This window comes from Elephas maximus, chromosome 1, assembly GCF_024166365.1.
Source record: "Elephas maximus indicus isolate mEleMax1 chromosome 1, mEleMax1 primary haplotype, whole genome shotgun sequence".
Lineage (NCBI taxonomy): Eukaryota > Metazoa > Chordata > Mammalia > Proboscidea > Elephantidae > Elephas > Elephas maximus.
Genome location: NC_064819.1, coordinates 92,977,081 through 92,988,947, shown reverse-complemented (window position 1 = coordinate 92,988,947; position 11,867 = coordinate 92,977,081). Strand labels below are relative to the sequence as shown.

The 11,867-nt window shown below is 43.4% G+C and overlaps 1 long non-coding RNA gene across 3 annotated transcripts; it reads left to right on the top strand.

Annotated features, from left to right (window-relative positions):
- Window positions 1-331: 331 nt before the first annotated feature.
- Window positions 332-10,874, top strand: LOC126078240 (uncharacterized). 3 transcript variants are annotated; one of them, XR_007518007.1, is made up of 6 exons: window positions 332-504; window positions 812-1,644; window positions 2,073-2,142; window positions 2,291-2,330; window positions 5,225-5,350; window positions 9,359-10,874. It is a non-coding gene; the product is annotated as an uncharacterized LOC126078240 (long non-coding RNA). The 3 variants fall into 3 exon arrangements; XR_007518004.1 differs by having other exon boundaries at window positions 332-1,644; XR_007518006.1 differs by having other exon boundaries at window positions 332-1,644; window positions 2,073-2,330; window positions 4,920-5,350.
- The last annotated feature ends 993 nt before the right edge of the window (window positions 10,875-11,867 follow it).

Here is an 11,867-nt window from a genome sequence, read left to right as displayed (position 1 = left end):
CACGGGTCCCCTTGTCCCCACGGCCGCGTCGCCCCGAGTCCCCGGGTCCGAGCTTCACCCCGAGGCGGCGGCGGGACCCGCCCGACCCTTAGACCCGGGACGACGCTTAGGGACTTGCTCTGGCTTTCAGTTTAACTCAATGACCAGTCACTGCCAGTGGAGGTTACTGGGACTTGGCTAAGTGAGCGTGCAGACTGCGGAGGGGGATTAGGGTGGAGCCTCTCCTCAGGGTGGGGGCTGATCTGGAGGGTGGGGCCAGTGTCTCACTCTCCAGAGGATGTCTTGCTGCGACTTGGGGCAAGACAGGCGCTTCCTCCTTAGGTGTGAGCAGCTAGCTTATGATAGGCCAATTACCTTGCCCTGAACAAACACCTGCGCTCCTGGAGCGCGGCAGACACCTTGGCTCAGATCACCCAGCGCAATTTGGAGGAGGCCGGTATGGCGGACCACGTCAGGGCCTACGTGGAAGGGGAGTGCGTGCAGTGAATCCACAGGTACCTGGAGGTATGACATCTCTCGGATCTCCTGTCGGGGTAGGGCTGTTCCACCAGCTGGTGTCCCAAAGGAGGGGAGGAGAATGGGATTGAGGTGAGAATACCCCTCTCCCATGGCTCCAGAGAGGGAGAAGTCTCCCTGGTTTCGACGTCCTTTACCAAAGAGCGACTGTTTCAGGGGTTACCTCTCCTCTCAGGGACAATTAAAGAATCCAGTCTCTATGGATTAGAGGGGAGATATCTCTGAAATAACTGATCTGCAGTTCCCTTTGACAGTGGCTGCAGCTTTGGGTACCACGAGGGACTTTCTCTTTCAGGCCTTGGTCCCTGTTCCACACCTAATATCTTTGGAGGTCTGACTCCAGCTTTTCTGAGTCTCTCAGCCTCCACACAGGTCAGGACCAGAAGTCTCCGTTCTCCCTCCCAGAGACTTGGAGCCTCCTACCCTGGGCTGTATCACCCTGATTGTAGAACTTTCTAAGGAAGAGATTGTCCCAGATCCCTGGTCCAGGCTGGTGTCTGGGTTTTGCACCCCCTCCCCGACCCCAACTGTCCTGTCCATTCTCAGGATGGTCACATGAACACTACTCAAGTGGCCTATGGGAAGTACTTTAAAGTTCCTGAATTTTCTGACCCTTCTTCTCAGATCCCCCACAGATACATGTGACCCACCACCCAATCTCTGAACTTGACGTTGACTGTGATGTCATGTTGAGGTGTTGGGCCCTGGGCTTCTACCTGGTAGAGATCACTCTGGCCTGGCAGCAGGATGGGGTGGACCAGACCCAGGACACGGAACTTGTGAAAACCAGGACTGCAGGGGGGTTAGATCTTTCAGAAGTGGGCAGTCCTGGTGTGACCACTGAACAGTGTGTGGCATGATGGGCTGCCCAAGTCCCTCACCCTCAGATGGAGTAAGGAGGGGGATTAGGGTGGAGCCTCTCCTCAGGGAAAGCTAGAGCCCTTCTGGAGCTCTCCAGCAGGATCAGGGCTGAGACTTGGGGCCGGGGCCCCTCACCTTCCCTTCCTTCCTTAGAGCCACCTTCTCAGTCCAGCACCCCCATCATGGGAATTGTTTACCTGTTTCTCCTTGGATCTGTGATCGCTGGAGCTGGGGTGGCTGGAATTGTGATCTGAAAGAAGGGCTCAGGTATGGAAGGGGGCTGGGTCTGAGTTTTCTTGTCCCACTGAGGGGTTTAAAGTCCCAGGTAGAAGATTTTCTGTCTTCTGCCTCTTTATAGGAGGCATCATCTATACATGTGCTGACCCAACCTGGGCCCTTAGCTCTAACACTTGTTCTTTTCTAAAATATATGTAAAGATGAAGGGCAGATTTTTCACCCTGATGATTCTGGTGATGGGGACCTGATTCCTACCTGTTCCAGGTCAGAGGAGAAAGTCCCTGCTGAGGGCAGACCTCTAGGAGAGCAGTTGGTCCAGTCCCTGCACATTTTCTTTACTCTTGTTTCCTGATCCTGTCCCCAATCTGGCATCACAGTTCTAGAAACATACTTGGGGTCCAGGACTAGTCCACTCTTCTAGGACCTGATGACCCTGCCTCCTCCCTGGCCTCTCACAGGACATTTTCTTCCCACCTGAGATAAAGGATGGAGCTATGCTATGAATTGGAATCAACTCCACGGCAACAGGTATGATCAGATTGCAAGTAAGCACGGAGGGGAGGGAGCTGATCCTTAAGAACCTTGGGACAGTATAGACGGGAGCCTATGGTGGTGCCCAACCATTCCATGATTCCTCTTGTGGGCTCTGGCCAGATCTTGTTTTGTTCTTCTCCAGACAGTGGCCAGGCCTCTGATGTCTCTCACGGTTTCTAAAGGTGAGACCTGGAGGGCCTGACATGGGGGAGGAGTTGGGGCAGAGGGGACATGACTGAATTATGGGGATTCTCTGAATTTGGAGATTTTGAGCTTATGTGGGGTGTCTGGAGTATCAACACTAACCTGAATTTGTTCATGATTACTTTCTTCTGTAGCATGAGACAACTGCCTTGTGTGGGGCTGAGTGATAGAAGATTTGTTCACATCCCTCTTTCTCATTTCAAGAGCCCCTGGCTTTTCTTTCTACAAAGAGCATCTGAAAGTGTCTGTGTCCCTGTTAACATAATGTGAGGATGTAGTGAGACTAGCCCACCCCTGCCCACTAGGAATCCCTCCTGGCACTGTCCTGTGTCCCTTCCCTGATTGGTGTCCCTGTTCCAGTAGAGGTGGGGTTGGGATGTCTCCATCACTGTCATAACTTCGTGTTGCTCTGAGTTGCAACTTCTCATCTCTATTGAAAATCAGAATCTGGGAATGAATTTGTTTTTGCAGATTTTTTCCATGAGGTGGGTTGATGGGTTAATTAAAGGAAAGGAAGATAAATGAAGATCTGAGAACCTTCCTAAACCAGCATCTTGCTGTGCTGAGTCTGTTGCAGACGAGGACAGGAGAAGTCATGGAGGAGTTGAACGTGGATGGGGCCTGTGCCCAGTCAGGCCTGTGCTCAGCTCAGGACAGCACGGGCTTTGACATGGCTACTCCCTGGCTGTGTCATTTTTACTGCTCTGTTGTCCTTGTCCCTTCAATAGAAGCTCGTCCCCTCAGGACCAGTGATCACAGGGACTCTGATGTTGCTTGGGCCTTGTCCTGTCTGCAGAGCTGTGGGCAGCAAGAGCTTTGTGCGGTTGGGTCTGCCTGGGCTCAGGTCCAGTCTGGCCCTCAGCCACCTTTTGCATGTTGGTTTTTTGTGTCTTTGTAGTTACGGAGTATTATGCCTGCTCTGAGCCCTGGTGGTACAGCGGTTGAAGCACTTGGGCTAACCGAAAGGTCGGGAGTTTGAGCCCACCAGCCCACTCCATGGGAGAGAAATGTGGCAGTCTACTCCTGTAAAGATTTACAGCCTTGAAACCCTATGAGGCAGTTCATCTCTGTTCTATAGGCTCACTATAGTCAGAATTGGCTGGATGGCAGTGGGTTTGGTTTTTTTGGGTTTTATGCCTATTCTAGTTCTTGTGTATGAGTTCTGTTCTCATTCTGTCTGGATGTCCCTGTCTCTGACAGCAGCAGAAGTTCTTTTTCCTGTCATTGTCCTCTGTGGCATTGAGAGATGAATGAATTTTCAGACTTGTCCAGCTCTTCTCCTCCTAGAACTGTTCCCTGGATTGGTCTTTTCATCTTTTCCCCAAACTTTTTCAAGGAAGTAGATTCTGGAATCAGCGGAGAAGAGGGATCTGATAATTTTTCATCTTAGATAAATTCCTTTGGTCTGAGGCTACATTGATAAAGACACTATCTTTAGAATAGGGAGGTGTTCTACACTACACTGATCATTCATTCTACTGACATTTGTTGAGTGTTGGCTAGATGACACACTATTTTTGCATCTGGGAAACATCAGTGAACTAAAAATGCAAAAAAAATTGTCAGCTTTGTGGAGCATGTATTTTAGTGGGGAGAGGCAGGTTATGGAGTATAAGCATAGCAATAAGGAAAGTGTTTATGCTAGAAGGTGGTAAGTGCTATGGGAAAATGACACAGAGTGTGGGTATGTGGGGAGAGGGAAGATGGCTGTTCAAACTTGGGTAGTTGGCATGGGCTTCATTGAGAAGGTGACCTTTGAGGAAAGATTTGGGGGATGAAGGAATTGGCCATGAGGATGTCTGGGATTATCTTCCCAGGCAGGGAACATCCAGTGCAGACGCACCAGGGCAGGGCTGTGTCTGCGTTCTGGGAGCAGTGAGAAGGCCAGTGTGGTTGCAGCAGAGTCATTGAGATGAGGTCAGAGGTGCTGCCAGATTGTGTAGGGCCTGAGGGTGTGGGAAGAGTTCTGACTTTTACTCTGAATGAGATGGGGAGTTACAAGACAGTTTTGAGCCAAAGAGAGATATGGCGTGACTCCTTTTTTAAAAGAATCACTCTGGCTTCTGTACTGAGAATAGAATTAAGAGGCAAGGGGTGAGCGAGGCAGTAGGAAATCTGAGAAATAAGTGCTGCATTCCAGCTAGAGATGTTGGTTGCTTTGCCTGGGTGTGAGCAAAGAAAACAGTGAGAAGTGATTGGATTCTGTATATGGTTTGATGCTGAATGTTATAGGACTTCTTAATGGATGAAATCTGGGGTATGAGAGAGAGGAGTCAAGGAGGACACCCAAATTTTTGGTCTGTGCAAACAGGAAGATGGAACTTGTGATGGTTAAGATTGTGTGTGAACTTGGCTGGGCCATGATTCTCAGTGTTTTGGCAGTTGCATAATGCTGTGATCACTTCCTGGTTGAGATGTGATACTTGATCACCCCCTTGATGGGATCTACTGTGGTACAGGCGAGGGCGGGGCCTGTGGCCGCTCACCACACCCCTCAGCCTTCATGTTTTCGCCCTTCGTCACCTGGCTTTTCCTACTCGCCTTGCCTGGGCTTTTGCTCATTCCAGATCCTGTAGCTGGCTTCTCTTCCTCTGACCTCTGTTTCTTGGGACTTGAGCTGCCAGTTTGCCTGTGATCTTGCCTGCCGATCTTGAAGTTCTTAGATCTTCACAGACTGTATACAACAACCCTGCTCTCCAGCCTGCAGATCCTGGGTTCTCCCGCCCCTGCGGCTCTGTGATTCAGGAGGAGTCTTTTTCCTGCCTCAAGGACTAGGGATGTTACAGCCTCTAAAAACCATGTGAGCCATTTCCTTGATATAAATCTCTCTCTACATTTATTTATACACTTTACTGGTTTTGCTTCTCTACAGAACCCAGCCTAAGACAGAGCTGATGTCAGCAGAGATGGCTAAGACTCTGGAAGGAGCATACTTAAGAAGAGGGCATCACAGGCATTCGGTTTCAGAAATGTTATATCTGAGATGTCTATCAGAGATGTAAGTAAGTTTTTTGAGTTGGCAGTTGAATATATGAGTCTAGACTTTAGGGGAAAATCTAGGCTAGAGAAATAGATTTGGGAGGTGACATCATATGAATGCTATTTAAAGATCTGAGTATGGAAGAACTCACCAAGGGAGTGATTATCTATAGAAGAGAAAGGAACAAAGACTGAACCGTGGACTGTTCAGTGCTAAGCAGTCTGATAAGACCACGCTCCAAGAGCCAACTGGAGGGTTCAGTACTGTGTTTATAAAGCACACAGATCAGGGAGTTTAAACTGTATTGTGCACAAGAATCACCTGGAAATTGCATTAATATTTGAAAGATTTGGTGTTATGGATTGAATTGTTTCCCCCAAAAATGTGTGTCACCTTGGTTAGGCCATGATTCCCAGTATTGTGTGATTGTCCACCATTTTGTCATCTGATGTGATTTCCTTATGTGTTGTAAATACTACCTCTGTGATGTTAATGAGGCAGAATTAGAGGCAGTTTTTTTTATGTTAATGAGACAGGACTCAATCTACAAGATTAGGTTGTGTTTTGAATCAATCCCTTTTGAGATGTAAAAGAGAGAAGCCAGTAGAGAGACAGGGGGACCTCCTGGCACCAGAAAGTAGTGCCAGGAGCAGAGAGCATCCTTTGGACCTGTAGTACCTGAGCTGAGATGCTCCTAGACCACAGGAAGATTGATGACTGGACTTTTCCCCAGAAGCAACAGAGAGAAAAAGTCTTCACCTGGAGCTGGCACCGTGAATTTGGACTTCTAGCCTCCTAGACTGTAAGAGAATAAATCTCTGTTTGTTAGAGCCATCCACTTGTGATATTTCTGTTGTAGCAGCACTAGATAACTAAGACATCTGGAGTAGAGCATGAGATTCTATACTTGTTAACAAGGTTCATGCTGATGCTGCTGGTCTTCAGATTAGTCTTCTAGTAGCAAGAATGTAGACCAGGAATTCCCAACATGGATATGTATCAGCCTCAACAGTAGTGTTTGTTAAGTAAGGAATTCCTGGATCCTGTGCCCAGTATGGAAACCCTGGTGGCATAGTGGTTAAGTGCTATATCTGCTAACCAAAAGATCTTCAGCTCGAATCCACCAGCTGCTCCTTGGAAACTCCATGGGCAGTTCTACTCTGTCCTATATGGTTGCTATGAGTCGGAATCAACTCAACAGCAGTGGGTGGGTGGGTGTCCAGTATGGAGCCCTGTTAGCACAGTGGTTAAAAGCTTGGTTGCTAACCAAAAGGTCCAACGTTTGAATTCACCAGCTGCTCCTTGGAAATTCTGTGGGGCAGTTCTACTCTGTTCTATAGGGTTGGAGTCAACTTGATGGCAATGGGTTTGTTTTTTTTTTGGTTTTCAGTTCCCAGTATGGAGACCTGGTGTCCCAGTGATTAAGAGCTTGGCTGCTAACCAAAAGGTCGGCAGTTCAAATCCATCAGCTGCTCCTTGGAAACCCTATAGGGCAGTTCTACTCTGTCTTATAGGGCAGCTATGAGTCAGAATCGACTCGACAGTGGGTTTTTTTTTTTTTTTTTCCCCATGGGTGGCCAGTTTTCTGGTGTGTTCTGGGAGAGGTTTGTGTAGGTTGTAACAAGCTCTATAAGTACTCCTGGGGCACTGGCTGGGGATCAAACCTGGGTATCCTGCATGGAAGCAAGAATTCTACCACTGAACCACTAATGCCTCTCTGAAGTCTTATAGACCTGTGTTTTTTAATGTTTGTAAGAGAGAAAGATGAGTCCCTGGGTGGTGCAAATGGTTAAGCATTTGACTAAATGGTTGGCGGTTTAAACCCACCCAGAGGAGCCTCAGAAGACAGGCCTGGAGATATGCTTCCAAAAGGTCACAGCCTTGAAAACTCTATGGAGCAGTTCTACTCTGTACACACGGGGTCACCATGAGTGGGAATTGACTCAACAGCATCTCACAACACCACCACCACCCAGAACATACAAAGAACTTCTATGATTCAACGATAAAAAGATAATTAACCCACTTAAAAAATGTGCAAAGGACTTGAATAGATGTTTTTCCAAAGAAGACACACATTTCTTCAAAGAAGATATACAGTAGGCACACAAAAAGTTGCTCAACATCCTTAGGCATTAGGGAAATACAAATCAAAACCACAACGTGATGTGATACCAGTTCACTCCCCCAAAAACTAAAAATCCAAACCCACTGCCTTCAGTTGATTCTGACTCATAGCGACCCTGTAGGACAGAGAAGAACTGCCCCATATGGTTTCCAAGGAGTGCCTGGTGGATTTGAATTGCCGACCTTTTTGTTAGCAGCCATAGCTCTTAACCACTGTGCCACCAGATTTTCCCCACTCCCACTAGGATGGCTAAAAGAAAATAACAAGTGTAGACAAAAATGTGGAGAAATTGGACCCTCTTACATTTCTGGTAGAAATACAAAATGGTGTAATTGCTGTCGAAAACAGTTTAATATTACCTCAAAATAAACATAGAATTATCATATGACCCAGCAATGCCACTCCTAAGTATATGCACAAGAAGATGGAAAACATATGTTTGCACAAAAATGGGAACAAAAAACCTGTGAGTGTTCATAACATGATTTTTCATAGTAGTAAAAAAGTGAAAACAACCTAAATGCCTGAAAACTGATGAGTGGGTGACAAAATATGGTACATCCATACAATGGAATGTTATGTAGCCATAAGAAGAAGAAAGTATTGATACATGCTCTAACATGGATGAACTTGAAAACGTTATACTAAGTGAATGAAACTCTCTATGTAATAGGTGTCCAATTTGAAAATGATTCCATTTATATGAAATGTTCAGAATAGGCAGATTCATGCAGACAGAAAACAGCATTTGAAATAAAGAAAGTAGATTAGTGTTTGCCAGGGGATGGGAGGAAGTGGGGAATTGGGAATGACTGCTAACAGATCCTAGTTTATTTTGGGGGTGATAGAAATTTTCTGGAATTCGATAGGGGTGTTTGTTGCACAACATTGGTGAATATACTAAAAATCCACTACACTGTTCACTTTAAGATGGTGAATTTTGTTGTGTGAATTTCATCTCAGTTAAAAATCACAAAAACATATATCAGCTATAGAAGACCTGACTAATACCCATAACCCATTGTATCTATCTGTGTGCCTGCCTGCCTGCCCGCCGGCCCACCCACCAATTTGCCTATACCTAACCCCACACCAAAAATCAAATACACAATTTTCTGAAGTACAACTTGAGATACTAGATAAAAAATTATTCCAAGTATTAGGCTATAAATCAAGTCTCAGAACATTTCAAAGCTATTTCACAGAGACAGCATCTTATAACTTCAATGCGTGAAATATAAACATGACAATAATGCCCTCACCAAATGATTGTTACAGAAATTTGCAAAAGAACATACTCCCAAATTCAGAGTTTAAAACAGAAAATAAGAGAATAGTTAGCAGTCACAATGATGAAAATGTTAAATATAAAGCATTAAAGTTTATGATGGTAAATCAGTTTATTAGAAACACCCAATCTTTAATAAATTAATGAGAGAAAAAACTGAGATGTAAGCTGGTTGTTTGAGAAGACAAACCTCTAGCAGCGGTGACTGACGTAAAAGAGAGATAGCATAAATAAGATTGTGGAAAAAGACATAATAGGTAGCATGGCTACTGTACATGCAATATTAACAAATAGAGAAAGGTAAAGAAGTTTTGAATCACTTGCATGTTTTTGGAAATTGTTACATGTCAAGGAAATAGTCAAGAAATATATGAAACTTCTTCACACTCCTTTTCCACTGTGATGGTTAATGTTATGTGCCAACTTGGCTAGGCCCTGATTCTCAGTTGTTTGGCAGACACTATGTAATCATCCTCCATTTCATGATTTTATATGAGCAGCCAATCAGTTGGAAGGGAGTATTTTGGGGGGTGTGGCCTGCATCCAATATATAAATGGATGTTCTGTCAAAGCGCTCTCTCGATCCTGCACTTTTCTATTCTGACTGCAGATTTTTAGAATGTGAGAAGTCTTCAGCCTGCCACCTGACCTGCAGATTTTGGATTTGTCAGTCCCTGCAACCACATGAGTCAGGAGAAATCTTCAGCCTGCCACTTGACCCATGGGTTTGGGGACTTGCCAGCCGTCACAATTGTGTGAACCATTTCCTTAAATAAATCTCATATTTAAATGTACACTTCACTGATTTTGCTTCTCTAGAAAGTCCAGCTTCTCTAGAAAACATCCACCAAACACACCCACTATCAAAAATATTCTTCCTACTGTGATGAGTACAATAAGTTTTCAGTACATTAAGTTTTGTGGGAGACTGTGGTTGTTGTTAGGTGCCGTCGAGCTGCATGTGGGAGACTATATATATTTAATTTCAAATTCTTGTTTATTACCTACATAAACTTGTTTTCACTGTGCTGTTGATACATTTTTCTATGTGTAAATGTTATCTATGAGTTTAATACTGGTATAGAATGCACTATACCACACTTTTTTTTTCCTCATTGAATACTGTTCCCTTAGTGTCACATGGTCAAGAATGAATTAAAGTCATTGGATGAAGAATAAACACTGCACTTGATTCTCTTTCTGGACTTACTATTCTGCTCCATTGGTCTGTCTATTTATGTACCAGTAACACATTATTTTAGTGACAGAAACTTTATAAAACGTTTTAGTTTTTGGCAGGGCTGGATGGCCGCTTCTCAATTTGGTCCTCAGTTTTTAAGGATTTCCTGATTGTTCTTATTTATTTTCTCATATGAACTTTATAATCAATTTATCTAACTTGAGACAAAAAACTCCACTTGTTGGTGTTTTTATTAGGGTGTTTTAAATTTATAAATTAACTCTGTGAGACAGCTGTGTAATTTATCTTCCTACCCCAAAACATTGTGTGTCCTTCTATCTGCTGGCAGCAGTCAAGAAGTCAAATCTGCTGCAAAAGATCTCTTTAAATTGTTAATAAGCAAAGATACCACTTTAAGGAGTAAGGTGAATCTGACCCAAACCATGGTGTTTTCACCATGCGTGTGAAAGTTGGACAATGAATAAGGAAGATAGAAGAAGAACTGATGCCTTTGAATAATGGTGTTGGTGAGGAATACTGAATATACCACAGACTGCCAAAAGAATGAAAAAAAAAAATCTGTCTTGGAAGAAATACAACCAGAATGCTCCTTAGAAGCAAGGACAGCAAGACTACGTCTCACATACTTTGGACATGTTATCGGAGGGACCAGTCCCTGGAGGACATCATGCTTGGTAGAGTAGAGGATCAGTGTAAAAGAGGAAGACCCTCAATGAGATGGACCGACACAGTGGCTGCAACAATGGGCTCAAGCATAACAATGATTGTGAAGATGGCACAGGACTGGGCAATGTTTCATTCTGTAGTACACAGGGTTGTTATGAGTCAGAACTGACTGGACGGCACCTAACAACAACAACATCCAAAAACATTGTATGTCCTTTTTTTCTGTATGTCCTGCTATCTGTTCAAACCTATTTTGTAAATTTAGGAGCGTTTTAAAGTTTTCCTCTTACAGAATTTTACACTTTTTTATTGAAAAAAAAAATTTAAAGACATTTTGTTAGTGTTGTATGTAGGGTGATCTCTTTAAAAATTTGAAACTTGTTATAGGTTGTTTGTAGAAAGGCAATTGTTTACTGTTTGGTAATTTGTAGTCTACTAATTTATAAAATTATATATATATATATATATAGTAGTTTTCCAAGGCTTCTCTTGTGTATTTCAATATGTAATTACATAACCTAGAAATAGAGATAGTGTTAACCCTTTCTTTTTTATTCTGTTGTCACTAAGTGCTTGTTATTGTCTAATTGCATTAGGTAATATCTTCTAAATAATGTCAGATAATAATGGCAATAGTAGGAATCCTTGTATTGTTCCTAAGTCAGCAGGAATACATTCAGTGTTTCTTCATTAAAATCAACTGCCCACTTTTTACCTGAGGTGTATGTATGTGTTTATGTTAGAAATAATATTTTTTTTAACTTAGCAAGAACTCTTGAATTTTGTCAGATAGTATTTCAGCATCTATGGGGAATATAACAGATTTTTTCCCGCTTAGATTTTTCTAATGATGAATTACAGGTAGTCTTCAACTTATGACATATTTGAGTTACAATGAGCCTCACTTAGGACCGTCTTTGTTTTGTTGTTATTCATCTTATCCTTTGTAATATGCACTACACACAACGTTGCAATGCATAATTTGCAGATGTTATCATTCTCAGATGTTCACTTGCAGATGTTCAATATTATGATTTACTCTTCAAAACACTGCCGTACAGTAGGCTATGAAAACTAAAAAAAAAAAAGGAAGTGTTCGACTTACATCACAACCAACTTACAAAGGAGTCATTTTAAGTCAGGAACTACCTGTATATTAGTGTATTTATCTTAAAGTGCACTATCATCATCTTCCTGCAATAAACTCCACTAGGTCGTAATGATTTATTTTTTAAAATTGTATAGTTTGTTT